The sequence below is a fragment of the Nylanderia fulva genome, unplaced genomic scaffold (assembly GCF_048542155.1).
Source record: "Nylanderia fulva isolate GAGA-0341 unplaced genomic scaffold, ASM4854215v1 Scaffold876, whole genome shotgun sequence".
NCBI lineage: Eukaryota > Metazoa > Arthropoda > Insecta > Hymenoptera > Formicidae > Nylanderia > Nylanderia fulva.
The window spans coordinates 24,314-39,067 of NW_028191000.1; the positions used below are offsets into that span (position 1 = coordinate 24,314).

General features: G+C 44.3%; 1 long non-coding RNA gene across 4 annotated transcripts; it reads left to right on the forward strand.

Annotated features, from left to right (window-relative positions):
* Window positions 1-1,717: 1,717 nt before the first annotated feature.
* LOC114940966 (uncharacterized) lies at window positions 1,718-3,811 on the forward strand. 4 transcript variants are annotated; one of them, XR_014926355.1, is made up of 4 exons: window positions 1,718-1,772; window positions 2,016-2,582; window positions 2,675-2,832; window positions 2,905-3,811. It is a non-coding gene; the product is annotated as an uncharacterized LOC114940966 (long non-coding RNA). The 4 variants fall into 4 exon arrangements; XR_014926353.1 differs by having other exon boundaries at window positions 1,724-2,235; window positions 2,454-2,582; XR_014926354.1 differs by having other exon boundaries at window positions 1,724-2,582; window positions 2,653-2,832.
* Window positions 3,812-14,754: the final 10,943 nt, after the last annotated feature.

Sequence of the window (14,754 nt, forward strand, 5' to 3'; positions counted from 1 at the left end):
GTTTGATGACGAGGCAGTTCATCCCCGATCGATTCGATAATCGAACGCTTGAAGCGCGGCGTGTAGGTTCAGTGCGTGCTGCCCCGTGCCGGATTAAATCAAAAATTATAGAATTTCGAAATTATCGACCTACTTCTTTATTCTCTTTGAACAAATAATAAAGTTCTTGACCTGGGGTTAACTTACTTCTGAACACTAATATCATTTCAAAATGTGTTATATAAGACGATACACAAATACGTATAAATTCTTAAATATAATTATTACAATTAAAATTATCTTAGCAATACTGATTCATTTCTCTAGAAACTGTTTAAATACAGAGTCCAATATAAATGTAAATTTGATTAATTGACTAGTAAAATATAAGATTTTTATTTTGTGATGCAGGTATACATACATATACATAACATACATATAATATACATAACATAATACAATATGCTGTCTTTAAGTATGATAAACACTACCTTTCTTGACATTCCCAAACTAAATAGCAAGTTTGTCTTTCAATCTTTTAACACAGCTCGGCAAGAAATGCACATTTCGCCCGATTTTCAATTGACTCCGCCCAGCGCTTTTCCCTTACCTCGACGTCCCGCGCGCAGCCTACGAGCCGCGCGAGGCTCAGGACCGTGTCACCTCGCGACTCGCGACCGTATCGTGTCACCGGACCTCGCATACATATTTTTAATAGCTTTCCACATCACCCAGGGGGTACTATATTATCGACGCGTTTTTTTAAAGTGGTTTCCCCGTTAGGCCTAATCCACTGATGACTGAGACGACCTTTTAATAGCTTTAATTAATTTAAAAGAAGCAGAATTTTAAATATTAAGTGAAATAAAAAATACTCATATTCAGATTCACGACTTTCGGGCTTTTTTACAAGCGACAGCAGGAACGTCGATCTGCATATTGCACGTAGCAAGACGCATAAGACGCGGTAAAGAATTGTCGCTTAAACAAGAACGTTTTTCATTTTTAATAAACTTCATTTTCGAGAAAGAAGTCTCACATAAATATGTGGATCCGAACATAGAATAAATTCGGAGTCCGAAATCTCGAAGCTTGGGGTAGGTTGATTTTGATAAAACGTTATAAAATTCTGCACCGGTTTCTTGAACCGTTTTCAGAGAAATATCATTTTGTAGGTCACATAATTCATCCCGTAAATTAATCTGCTGTTCTGCGATTGGCGCTGTAAGAGGATTCTCGAAAAGAATTAATTCTGTTCAAAGTTTTTCGAAGCAGGTGAAACGCGTATCGAATTCTTCTATAACAGAATCTACGAAATGAATATTTTCTTTGAAATTACAGCTACTGCCGTGTTCTTCGAAAAGAATCTGGCAAGAAGGAAAATAATAAAAAATGTTGTTATTTAAATCAGATTTAAATAACTGTAATTTGCTTCGGAAAGAATCAACATGACTAACTAATTGGGAAATATTTTGAGTTGGTTTTTGCAGCTTTAAATTGAGAAGCCTAAGTTGATTAGTCATGTCAGTAATGAAGGCAAGTTCGGAAAGAAATGTTATATTTTCTAAAAGAGATATATATTCCTGAAATTTTGGATTGTTAGCTTAAAATTTAAAAGATTTTTCGCACGCATATACGTTGAAAACAATCCGCGGCAGGCGCAGCAGCAACCGTCGCGTGGGCGATCGTCAATTGTTTTCAACGTATATGCATGCTAAAAATCATTTGAGCTCTCTACGTCGTAGTGGGTACATCAGCGGATAGAGTTGCGGACGTTTGCGATTAAAAAAAAGGTATTGTTCTTCTTTTAACAAATCAATCTTAAGGATGGATCACAAAAGATATGTTCAAGAATTTGATCAGTCTTGGGAAGTTAATTATTTCTTCGGTTACATTTCCGATCGAACGGTTTGTTTACTTTGCGGTTTTGAACCTTCGAAGAACTATGAATACCGCCCATACTTTCCTCTTCAATTCTCACTACATAGCCGATTAGATGATTAGAAAAAGAAAGTAATAAATGTTGGTGCAATCAGGTCCCTTAGGCTGGAGTCCCATAGGCTGGGTCCCTTAGCCTGGAGTCCCATGGAGCGGATTACTAATCACGGGATCGCTCCGATAGTGCCCTTTCAAAGATCCAAAAGAAACGATCTTGTGATTGGCGATCCGCTGATTCCGCTTCCGCGTAATCCGCTCCATGGGACTTCAGCCTTAGTCAGGGACGCACGCAAGGTGAGGGTATCTGTCATATTTGGAGTAAGCATTGTAGAATGTAGAAAAACGCTCGATTAAAATATTTTTATTTAAATAAAAAAAATAAAATAATTTATTTTTATTTAAAAATAATATATCTAAATAGAGCATTTTTCTATATCTTCATCATATTTTATAATTCTACATGATATTATACTGCACATATAACAGACATTTTAATGTCTTACATCCCTCTGTTTTAATATATTTTGTGTTTTTAGTATTAAATATTTGTAAGTTACGAAATTTTGCCCTTTTTACGATACGATTTTTACCAAATATGAAAGAACTCGAATGTTGTCAACGTGAAATAAGTAGATGTATGTAATAATGACACATTATATTTAGAAGTGAGTACTTTGTTATGTTTTCATAGCTTTTAATACAAGAGTATATAACTTAAGCTTAATAATTTTTTAGTTAATCAATTTTTTATTGACAGTGTAATCATTGCTAGAAATAATGTGGATGGTGTGCCTGCAAAACAGTTCTGGGATAATTATTGTGGGATAACAATAATATAAAATGTTTTTAAGCATTGTTTCTTACTATTTATGAAACTTGAAGGAAGCCTGAATTATTATGATGCTAACTACACAGGTAAGCATGCAGTACAAGTATATCTTTGTCATACTGCCTATTAATATATAATCATATTTATTTTTATTTTAGCAGAAGACAATAATAAATAAATGATAATCCGCAAACCATGTTGCATCGAATGTCAAAAAGGAATTCATTACAAAGCATGAGAATCTTTTAAGCGAGAACTTAATATATAGTCTCCGCTAATAGAATCTTATGATCTATGATGGAATTGTCAACGCTTATTATTATATTTGCAAAAATTCGTGAAGTATTAACGATTTCATATTGTTGATATGTTAAAAGATTGAAAGACAAACTTGCTATTTAGTTTGGGAATGTCAAGAAAGGTAGTGTTTAATAGCGAATTCGATTGGATACACTAGTGCGCACTGAATGCAATAAAGGTTTATCACACACAAGTTCACAATGACACAAGTAATTAAAAAAGGAAAATAATTAATAGTAATTAAAAGCTGTTATTATTGATGTTCAATATGAATAATGACAATACCCATTAAACACTAATAGCGAATTCGATTAGATGCACTAATGCATATAAAGGTTTATCACACACAAGTTCACAATGACAAAAGTAATTAAAAAAAGAAAATAATTAATAGTAAAAGCTATTATTATTGCTGTTTAATATGAATAATGATAATAATAGCTCTTATACTATTAATTATTTTACTTCTTTAATTACTTATGTCCTTGTAAAATTGTGTGCAATAATCTTTATGTGCACTCAGTGCGCACTATAGTGCATCCAACCAAATTCGCTATAAGTAACAGTAATATAACATCAATATTATAATTTTTCACTCAACAATGTAACGGTAATATAACATGCCTTGTAATGCATCAGTTACATTGTTAAGTAGGAAATTATAACATCAATGTTATATTATTGTTACTTAGTGTTAATTAGTGAGTAATACCTCTTACTATATTAATTATTTTACTTTTTTCAATTACTCATGTCATTGTAAAATTGTGTGCAATAACCTTTATATTGCACTCAGTGCGCACTAGTGCATACAACCGAATTCGCAAGAATATAAATTCATTCTGTTGCAATTGAAATAAATGTGCAATGTATCGTTAAAAGTTATTACAATTATACAAACATTTACATATATGATTAAATAAAATATTATATGTATACTATAATATAATTATATATTTTATATATGTACATATATATTATATATTTCAATTATTTTGAACTGTATTGCATAAATTGTTACTTATACAAAGTTATGTGATAAGAATCGAAAATACATATATTTGTGATACTTGAATTACTAGAAAGCTGCTCTATATATCTGTACTTTAAAAAGTAAGTGATATCCTAAAAAAATCATAAAAATGAAAAGGTCAGGCCATGTTCAAAAGAATGTACTCAAAAATTTAAACAATCTAATAATAAATTATCACGAAAAGTAACTGATATGTTATTCAAGGTGCCAGTTCAAAGTGAACATACGTAAAGTGTATATTATCTAAATTTAGTAATAATATATTATCATGAAAAGTAACTGTAATATTTTATTCAAGGTGCAAGTTCACATTGAATATACATACATATAAGTAAAACTGATTACAATTTGATTCTAGAAAATAAGTGCGATATGTTATTCTTAGTGCACAAAGTATAATAGTCGTTTATAGAGATTTGATTTGAAATTCATACTAGCCCGTACAATGAAAAATAATTGCTCGTAAATCCAGAGTAATAATTTGTTAATGACTCAGAAAAATAACATGGCGGCCTGCTCTCAAAAAACTTTCGATGAGTAGAATAAATAATTAAAATAAGAGTTGTGAAAATTGTATAAATTAAAAACCTCCAATCTTTCTTTAGTAAAATTTCGAATTTTCGTATCAACTTCCGATTTGTGTTATACCGTATTTTCAGGGAGTAAGTTATTGATCAGAAAACTTTGCCTTGTTGCTCGAAACGGGTGTATACAGGTTTGTCCGGAAAGTAATGCGTCGCATTTTTTTGTGACGCGACTATACATCGCAGAGCGATGGGACCGGTTGGGGAGGAAGGGGGGTACCCTTAGCTTTCCAACGGTAGGTCGCTCAATTGTTTCCATGTGCTTGGAGGGTTAGGACGGCTTATTCTGTGAACCTCTGCTTAGTGGTCGCGTCGAACTTGTAATGGAGAGAACGATAGAGCAACGCTATGCGATAAAGTTTTGCGTGAAGCTGGACAAGACGCCGCTGGAAACTTTTGAAATGCTCAAGAAAGTTTTCGGGGACGATTGCCTTTCCAAATCGCAGTCAAACAGATGGCACAAGATGTTTAGAGAAGGTCGGAAGGAGGTCGCCGACGAGGCCCGCGCAGGACGCCCGTCAACATCGCGAACGGACGACAATGTGACTCGTGTGCGCCAATTATTGAATTCAGACCGTCGAATGAATGTTCGCTTAATGTCGGAATTATTAAGACTGAATCACAGGATCGCCCGCGTCCGAAAGGAGATCCGCGCTTCATGGAAACTCCATCACGACAACGCGCCGGCTCACACCGCCTTTGTTATTACGGCCTACCTGACCCGGATCGGTGTGGCAACGGTGCCGCAGCCGCCCTACAGTCCCGACTTGGCCCCGGCGGACTTTTTTTTATTTCCTCGGCTGAAAAGGGAGCTCAAAGGACAACAGCTCGAGTCGGTTGACAACGTACAAGCTACTTCGACGGCCTCCCTGAACAGCATCCCAGTCAAGGAGTTCCAGAAATCTTATGACGCATGGAAATCGCGTTGGCAAAAATGTATTGACGCAGAAGGGTCATACTTCGAACAATTTTAAGTTGTTTTACCTATGCGATCAATAAATTCTTTTTTAAAAAAATGCGACGCATTACTTTCCGGAAAAACCCTGTATTAAGTAAAATTTATAAATGTACAGTTCTCAGGTCAACTACAATAAAGCTATACGCTTAAAAAGTTTACTGATTATTTGTCGTAATATACAATAAAAAATTACATATTAATTATTCAAGATACAAGTGAGAAATAAATATCATTAAAATATACAAAAAAAATTTATCAATTTGACTCTGAAAAGTAAGTGACATGGTTCTCAAAGTGCAAGGTTTCATTTGACTTACAATTTTCTTCAGAAACACAGAAGAAAAAGGTATTTGTATATAGTTTTGTATATTTACTTCGTTGTGTGTGTAGAGCTTTTAAAAATACGTTGAATCCTTATTCTAATCTAATCTTCTTCTAATGTAATACTTTTCGTATTTCAAATGTTGTAGTAATTATTTTGTAAGAGCTTCGACATTATTTCTAAATGGACATCGAGAAACATCATAGTTTTTTGAGAGCAGGCCGCCATGTTATTTTTTTGAGTCATTAACAAATTAGTACTCTGGAATTACGAGCAATTATTTTTCATTGTACGGGCTAGTATGAATTTCAAATCAAATCTCTATAAACGACTATTATATTTTGTGCACTAAGAATAACATATCGCACTTATTTTCTAGAATCAAATTGTAATCAGTTTTACTTATATGTATGTATATTCAATGTGAACTTGCACCTTGAATAAAATATTACAGTTACTTTTCATGATAATATATTATTACTAAATTTAGATAATATACACTTTACGTATGTTCACTTTGAACTGGCACCTTGAATAACATATCAGTTACTTTTCGTGATAATTTATTATTAGATCGTTTAAATTTTTGAGTACCTTCTTTTGAACATGGCCTGACCTTTTCATTTTTATGATTTTTTTAGGATACAATTATCATACTGAGCGAGCCTATACCTTCCCAGAAAATCCGGGAATTCTTACCAAAACTCCGGGAAAATTCCGGGAAAAAGCCGGGAATTTTGCCGAGACAAATTGCTAGACACCCTGAGAGCGGCAGAGAGCGAGAGAACGCGAGAGAGAGCGGGAAAGAGAGAGAGAACGCGAGAAAGGGCGGGAGAGAGCAAGAGAGAGCGAGAAAGAGCGGGAGAGAGCGAGAGTGAGCGGAAGAGAGCGAGAGAGAGCGAGAGAGAACGAGAGAGGGTGAGAGAAAACGAATGAAAGCGTGGAAAAGCAAGAGAGAAAGGGTGAGAAGGGGAGAGAGAGAGAGAGAGTGAGAGAGAGAGAGCGAGAATTTATTTTTCGTTTGGTTGCTTAAAAGGTTAAGCAGCTGAGGAAAATGTCACTATACTAGGATGGGTGGCCGCGGATAAGATAAAGCAGCTGTGGACAAAATCATTTTGTCGAGATGGGTGACCGGGACAAGTACGACGCCGTAGTCGGACAAAAAAGTGACACATTTTCGACCAAAAAATAACTTAAAAAATTCATATCTCCGCAAACAATAGAGCTATCAAGTTCGTTAAGGTCTCATTTTACTCGGAAAAAATCGCGCTTTCGATTGATATGATCATCTTTTGAAAAATATGTTCCCGTTCATGAAATATTTTAAATTTTTGTTTTCAATTTTGTTACGAAAATCGTGTTACGTCCGGTAAAGGATACACAGTAGCGTCCTACGGATAATTTTCGCTATTGTTTTGATATTTTCGCTATCTTTTCGATATCTTTCGATATTTTTTTTGTTTTTTTGTAGATTGTATTTTAATTTGACGAATAAAAGATATAACTTAGCGAGACGCTACCGCGTCTCCTGATGTATATAATTATTTTTATTATTTATGTAATGTAGAAAATTATTATATACGTGTGCATGTATGAAAGAATGCAATGTAGAAAAGAGAAGAAACAGAGAGACAGAGACAGGAACACAGAGGGACAGATAGATCGATAAATAGATAGATAGATAGATAGATAGGTAAATAGATAGACAGGCAGATAGCTAAATAAAACGATAGGTATGTATGTATGTATATATCCGGTCTTTTATGTACACCCCGTGTATGTATATTTACACACACACACACACACACACACACACACATCTCTGTGTGTTTTTGTCTCTGTCTCTTCTCTCTTTTTTACATTGCAATTTTTCATACATACACACGTATATAATAAAAAATATTTTTTACATTACATAAATAAAAATAATTACATACATGTATGTATGTATGTAATTATTTTTATTTATGTAATGTAGAAAATATTTATTATTATATACGTGTGCATGTATGAAAGAATGCAATGTAGAAAAGAAAGAAGAGACAGAGAGGCAAGAACACACATATATATATATATATATATATATTGTAACGGTTCACCTTTCCCGACGCCGCGGATCGGCTCGCCGGTTCCAGGATTCGGGAGGAAGGGGGAGATTCAGACTCGCTTATTCCTTATTAACAATACTTTGGTTTATTCAAAAAGAAACAAGTAAACAAAATGATTGTTGGCATAAAGCCTAAATAGAGAAACTTATTGACTACTCGGTATAAACGAAATGTTTGTTGGCATAAAGCCCTAAATAGAGAAACTTATTGACTACTCGGTATAAACAAAATAAGGAGGCGTATAGCCTGTAGCGGTGTCCGGAAAAGATTTACAAATTACCCGGTATAACTTAGAGATACGGTGTACGGAGGCGTATAGCCTACGGCAGGAAGAAAACCGGAAACCGGGAAACCCGGCGTAATGACGAGAAACCCGTCACCCGGTGTATAGCAGGAAGAGACCGGAAACCGGGAAACCCGGCGTAACAACGAGAAACCCGTTGCCCGGTCGTGTAGCAGGAAGAGACCGGAAACCGGGAAACCCGGCGTAACAACGAGAAACCCGTTGCCCGGCGTGTAGCAGGAAGAGACCGGAAACCGGGAAACCCGGCGTAACAACGAGAGAACCCGTTTCCCGGCGGGGGTAGCAGGAAGGGGACCGGAAAAACCCCGGGGAAACCGGCGTCAACAACCCAAAAAACACGGGTTGCCCCCGGGGTTGTAACAGAGGAAGAGACCGGAAACGGGAAACCCGGCCCCTAATGACGAGAACCCGTCACCCGGTGTATACGGAAGAGACCGGAAACCGGGAAACCCGGCCCGCTAATGACGAGAAACCCGTCACCCGGTGGTATAGCAGGAAGAGACCGGAAACCGGGAAACCGGCGTAACAACGAGAAACCCGTTGCCCGATACTAAAGGTAGGAGGGCCAGAAGAACCGAGAAACCCCGGCCCCCTAACAAAGAGAAGCCCGTTTGCCGGGCTAGGAGGGGCCGGGGAAAAGGACTGGTGCCGGCTCATCCGGCGAGCCGGCTTATATACCCTGACGGCCGGTTCCCCCACCTTTTTTACCTCGAGGGGTGTGGTGTGGGGGGTAACGTCGCGGGTCGTAGGGGGCGCCTCTGGGGGTTGTAGTGGGGCGCCCCTGGGGTAGGGTGACCCGTGTATCAGTTTATGATTTTGTGCTTAGGGGCGCCTTAGGCGCCATAGCCTCAAGTGGCGGGCGGGTGATCGGCCCGCGAGGCGTTAGTAACGGCTACGCCGTTACACTACCCCCTCCCTAGACGGCGGATCGTACGGGGTCGGCCGAATCGGTCGAACCGCACCATCCACCGTCCAGTGGGGGAGGTGGCTCGGACTTCCGAGTAGCGTGGGGCGGTATGGCGCTGGAGGAATCACGGCGGCTGGCCCGGTCCTACGCCCGATGGTTTCCTCGTCCTCTTCCTCGGATGCCGCCTTGAGGTCCTGCACATGGATGTGGCGGTGCCATCGTCCTCGGGCGTCCTTGAGGTCAACAATTACGGGGGGATACGATCCTCCGGACAGTCATCGGTCCGCTGTAACTTCGGGGCCAGCTTGGCGTTGAACGCGTTGGCCTTGCTGGACAGGGGGCGGTCGCGTTTCCAGACGCGTTCGCCCAGCTGCGGTCGCCAGTCTCGTCGCCTCAGGTTGTACGGCTTCTCTTGCCGCTGGAAGGCCCGGGCGAGGTGGATTCGGACCACCTTGTAGGCGTCCTCCAACTGGGTCTGGCGGGGTGCTTGGTCCTGGTGCTGGTGCGGTTCCTGGTCGATCCTCTGGATGTGGGCGAGCGAGCTCTTCGGCCATGCAGTATGTAGGCCGGAGTGTATCCGGTGGCCTCATGTCGGGCGGTGTTGATGGCGAACTGTAAGGCGGGGATTCGCTCGTCCCAGTCTTTGTGCCGCCGGCCTACGTACTGGCTGATCATTTGTTTTAACCGTACGGTTCGCTCGCTCTACCGGATTGCATTGCGGAGTGTACACGGGGGATTGTCCGATGTTGTATCCGTAGGAAGCTAGCAAGGCCTTAATGCGTTGCGCGACGAACTGAGTCCCGTTATCGGATACCAGGGCGACCCGGACACCGTGCCGGTATATCGAGGCGGTCGGTGAAGTGCTCGGGCTACGGCTACGGCGGTTTGGCTTTTCTAAGCGGGACCTCAAACCCTTTACTAACCGGTTTGTAGGTTAATGAAAGTATGGCCTTAGTGGATGGGGCAGGGGCCCGATCAGGCCCGGGCGGTTTTCCTTTGGTGCGCGGACAGGGGGGTGGCCATCATCCGACCAGCCGGGGTGGAGGTGTGCCGGAACAATTGCGAAACCCTCGGAGACGGGCAATTTCCGAAACTTTGCGGGCCAGTAAATACCAGGGGCCCCCCCGAGCCAAGTTTTGGAAAGGGCCTAGGTCCCCGGGGGCCCGGGGGTCTCGTGCATTCGCAAAGCAGGGGGGTCGGTTGGTTGTAGGCACGCACTGTTTTCCATTGCTTCCGGTTTGGTTTTTCCCGGAAGCAAGATGTGGAGTAATGCCTGTAAAAATCGGACCCTGGATTTTTTTGTCGGGTTTTGGGTTTTCGATGTTCCGTATTTTGGTAGTTAAGGTGGTACCACCGGCATTTCGGCGGGTCACCCCAAAAGTTTCCGGGGGCGGGGAGGGAATTCTGCCACTGGTTAAGTGTCCCGCGCGGTATGGAGTCGAAATCATGTTGTTGTAATTCGAACATCCGCGGGCTAGTCGTCCGGTGGGCCCCCCCTCGATGTGTTTTTAAAACACTTAAAGCTTGGTGGTCGGTCACGACGGTGAATCGGAGCCCCGAGGTAACCCCCAGGCGTATTCCCCCACACGAAAAGCAAGAACTCTAGTTCGGTAGCGTATAATTCTCTCGGCTGCGTTGAGGGTTCGGCTGGCGTACGGATAACCCGCTCTCCTTCGCCGGGTTTTTGGGGTTTTTTAAAACGGCCTAACCCGGGGCCCCTGGCGTCGTTTTAGTAGAATGGTCGCGCAAAATTGGAAGGCGAGGAAGGTGCGGTGGTTTTTAAAGGGGCCTTTTTTTTGTCCGGAACGCGGTTTTTTTTTTTCTTTTGCCAGGTCCAGCGCGCTTCCCTTTTTTGTGAGTCGAGTGAAGGGGGGGGGGGGAAGGGGGAAGGGAAAACCAAAAGGGAAAAAAGGAAATCCCGGGGGCACCTGACGCTACCCCAGAAATTGCCGAACCGGGGGGGGTCGGGGGCAGGCCAATCGGTAGGGTGACTTTTCGGGTCTTTCCCGGGTTCCGTTTCCGATCGTAAACGTTCCGAGGTCCGAAACTTGGCCGGCCAAAAAGGAAACTTTTCGGGTGAGGCGGAAGTGGGGTCACGGGGGGGCCCAAAGACTTCGGCCAAGTGGCCTAGGGCTCCTCGAAAGTCGGGGGCGGCAACTAGTCGTCCAAGTAGACGAGGAAGTGTGGTTCTACCGGTCTAGCACTTTTTTGGTTTGAGCAGCCGTTGGAAGGGTGGCCCGGGGCTGAATGCAGCCGAATGGCATGACGCGGAAAGCATCAGCCCTCTCCGGCACCGTGAAGGCGGTTTCGGGGCGGCTCTCGGAAATTAGGGCCCCTTTTCCAATCCGCTGCGAGGTCCACGGGAAGGTGTGCGCTCGTAATTTTTCTAAGTGGCGGCAATGTGACGCGCGGTTGCATCTTTTCGAGGCCGTTTTAAACGGCGGAAGTCTATCAAAATCGGTGGTCCGCTTTTCTTGCCAGCATATGGAGAGTCCAGGCGGGTGGAGGGGGGGTCGTGCTCCTTCGGCTTCCCCTCTTTTGGACCCCTTGGTCGATCCGGCTGCATGGAGGATTCGGGCCGATATCGTGTTTAATTTGGGGGGCCCGTTTTAGCGAATTGGGTGTGGCTTGTCGCGGGCCCCCGGACATTCGAACTTTGAGTTCGTTATTTAAAAAAAAAGGGCCTGTAGCCTTTTAAGCCTCGCTGGTAGTCCTGGGCTGATTTCTGGCTGTTTGGGGATTTCCCTCTTTGGTTGTTTTTCTCGGTGACGGTCTGGCGGGGGCGCAGCTCGACCCCAATTTCGCCCCGAGGGGTTTATGCCTATTAGTTTCGGCGTTGGGCTGTTTGTGGTAGCCGGGAGAAGCGGGTTTGGGGGTACGATTTTCTCGTAACCGGACGTTTTTCGATGGTCTCGACAATGGGGGCTGGGGTCCGCGGCAGGGTATTGGGTGCCTTGAGATCTGGGCTAGCGTGGCGGTGATCGGGGGCGTTTCAGCGTTTTGAATGGAATCTTGAGCCGGGGAATTTGGGAGGCCCCCCCAAATGTTGTCCGGCGATCTGGATCCGGAGGGCCCGGGTTTGGGTTGATTTTAGGCGAGTCGGGGGCCCCGGCCCGCAAGTCTCCGGCCCCCACCCGGTTCCCGGGGGGGTGGCAGTCACGGGTGAGACCCCGTCCTTGCAAAATCTCGAGCAAATTTTTCGGAGGGGCGCGGCCCGTGCAGGCGTGTAGTCCTCGTTGCTTGCACTCCAGCCCTCCTCCCGACTGTAGACGCGGAAGCTAAACCGGGGCTTGCGGCACGTACCTTTTTGTCGTTCCTGTCTTCGGCGGTCGGCCCCCTTTATTCGGGGGGATGGATGTAGATCCCGACGCTGAGCACCCCCGCCCCACGGGAGACCTTGGTATCCGGTCCCGTTTTTTTTTTTTTTGAGGGTGTTCAGTGGTCTAGGGGTGAATTCCCCGGCGCGCCGCATAAAGGTCAGGACCTGGTGGCGTATTTTGGAAAAGGGTCTTTGGGTTGTGACGTCCCTGGATCCCTCCTTTTCATCTGTTTCCATACCGGTGGAGGTATTGTGGCGGAAACTTGGCGAACAGTCGGCCCAGCGGGGTATGGATCGGGATGTCGATACCACGCAGGGGTTTTCCCCGTAAGGTTGGGTAGCCCACGCATTGGGGTCGGGGTTTTTAGAGTTTAGCCCCCGGCACAGCTTTTTCCGTACGCTGAGGAATGCCCCGGGGCTTGCCCTCGGGGGGGGGCACCCCCCCTTTTGATTGGCCATTTATCCTGGTGGTTCAAAGGTGTGGGGGGGTTAGCTTCTTGTCTTGGTGGTTTCGGTTTGGGCCCTTTCGACGTTGATAGGGGGAAGGTAGGTGAGTTCGAAATCGATTTGGGGGGTTTTTCCCGACAATCGGGGAGGCGTCGGCGGACCCGTCAAAGCCTGGCTACGATTCCGTGTTTTTGGCCAAGGCAAAAGTTCGTTTTTGTAATTGATTTACCCGCGGGGATCTGGTAGGTAGCGGTCGGGGCTCCATGGGGAGGCCCTGTTTGGGCGCCATGTAACGGTTCCCCCTTTCCCGACGCCGCGGACGGTCGGGTTCCAGGATTGGGAAAGGGAAAGGGGGGGAGATTCAGACTCGCTTATTCCTTTTTAACAATACTTGGGGGTTTTTCAAAAAGAAAAAAAGTAAACAAAATGATGGGGGATAAGCCAAAAAGAGGAAAAATTATTGACTACTCGGTTTTAAAACGAAATGTTTGTGGAATAAAGACCTAAAAGAGAAAATATTGACCTACTCGGTTATAAACAAAAAAGGAGGCGTATAGCTGTTGTACGGTGTCCGGAAAAAAAAATTTTCAAAATTTCCCGGTATACCTTAAAAGATACGGTTGTACGGAGGCGTACTGCCTAAGGAGGAAGAACGGAAACCGGGAAACCCGGGTAATGACGAGAAACCCGTCACCCGGTGTATAGCAGGAAGAGACCGGAAAAACCCGGGGAAACCCGGCGTAACAACGGAAAACCCGTTGCCCGGGGTTTTAGCAGGAAGGACCGGAACCGGGAAAAACCCGGGCCGTAACAACGAGAAAAACCCCTTGCCCCGGTGTTGATAGCAGGAAGAGACCGAAACCGGGAAAACCCGGCGTAACAACGAGAAACCGTTGCCCCGGCGTGTAGCAGGAAGAGACCGGAACCGGGAAACCCGGCGTAACAACGAGAAACCCGTTGCCCGGCGTGTATAGCAGGAAGAGACCGGAAACGGGAAACCCGGTCAGTAACACGAGAAACCCGTTGCCCGGCGTGTTAGCAGGAAGAGACCGGAAACCGGGAAACCCGGCGTAATGACGAGAAACCCGTTCACCGGTGTATAGCAGGAAGAGACCGGAAACCGGGAAACCCGGCCGTAACAACGAGAAAACCCGTGCCCGATACTAAAGGTAGGAGGCCAGAAACCGAGAAACCCGGCCGTAACAACGAGAAGCCCGTTGCCTGGCTAGGAGGTCCGGAACAGGACTGGTGCCGGCTCATCCGTCGAGCCGGCCTTATATCCCCTGCCGGCGGTTCCCCCACTCTACCTCGAGGCTGTGGTGGGGTGGTAACGCCGGCGTTCGTAGTGGGGCGCCTCTGGGGGTTGTAGTGGGGCGCCCCTGGGGCTAGGGTGACCCGTGTATCAGTTATGATTTTGTGCTTAGGGGCGCCTTAGGCGCCATAGCCTCAAGTGGCGGGCGGGATGATCGGCCCGCGAGGCGTTAGTAACGGCTACGCCGTTACAAAAAAAAATATATATAAAAAAATTTTATAAAAAAAAAAAAAACCCCCCCCCCCCGGGAAAACCCTTTTCTCTCTCGCCAACCTTTGAGAGAGGAAAGCACCCGAAAAGTAGTTTGCGTTTTCTTCCGCGTAGGGGATGCGCCCCCCCACCGTTCCCCGAATTTTTATTTATAATTTTGTTTAAGCGATTTTTTCGTTTTTGGCGAGCAATTTTTCATAGGGT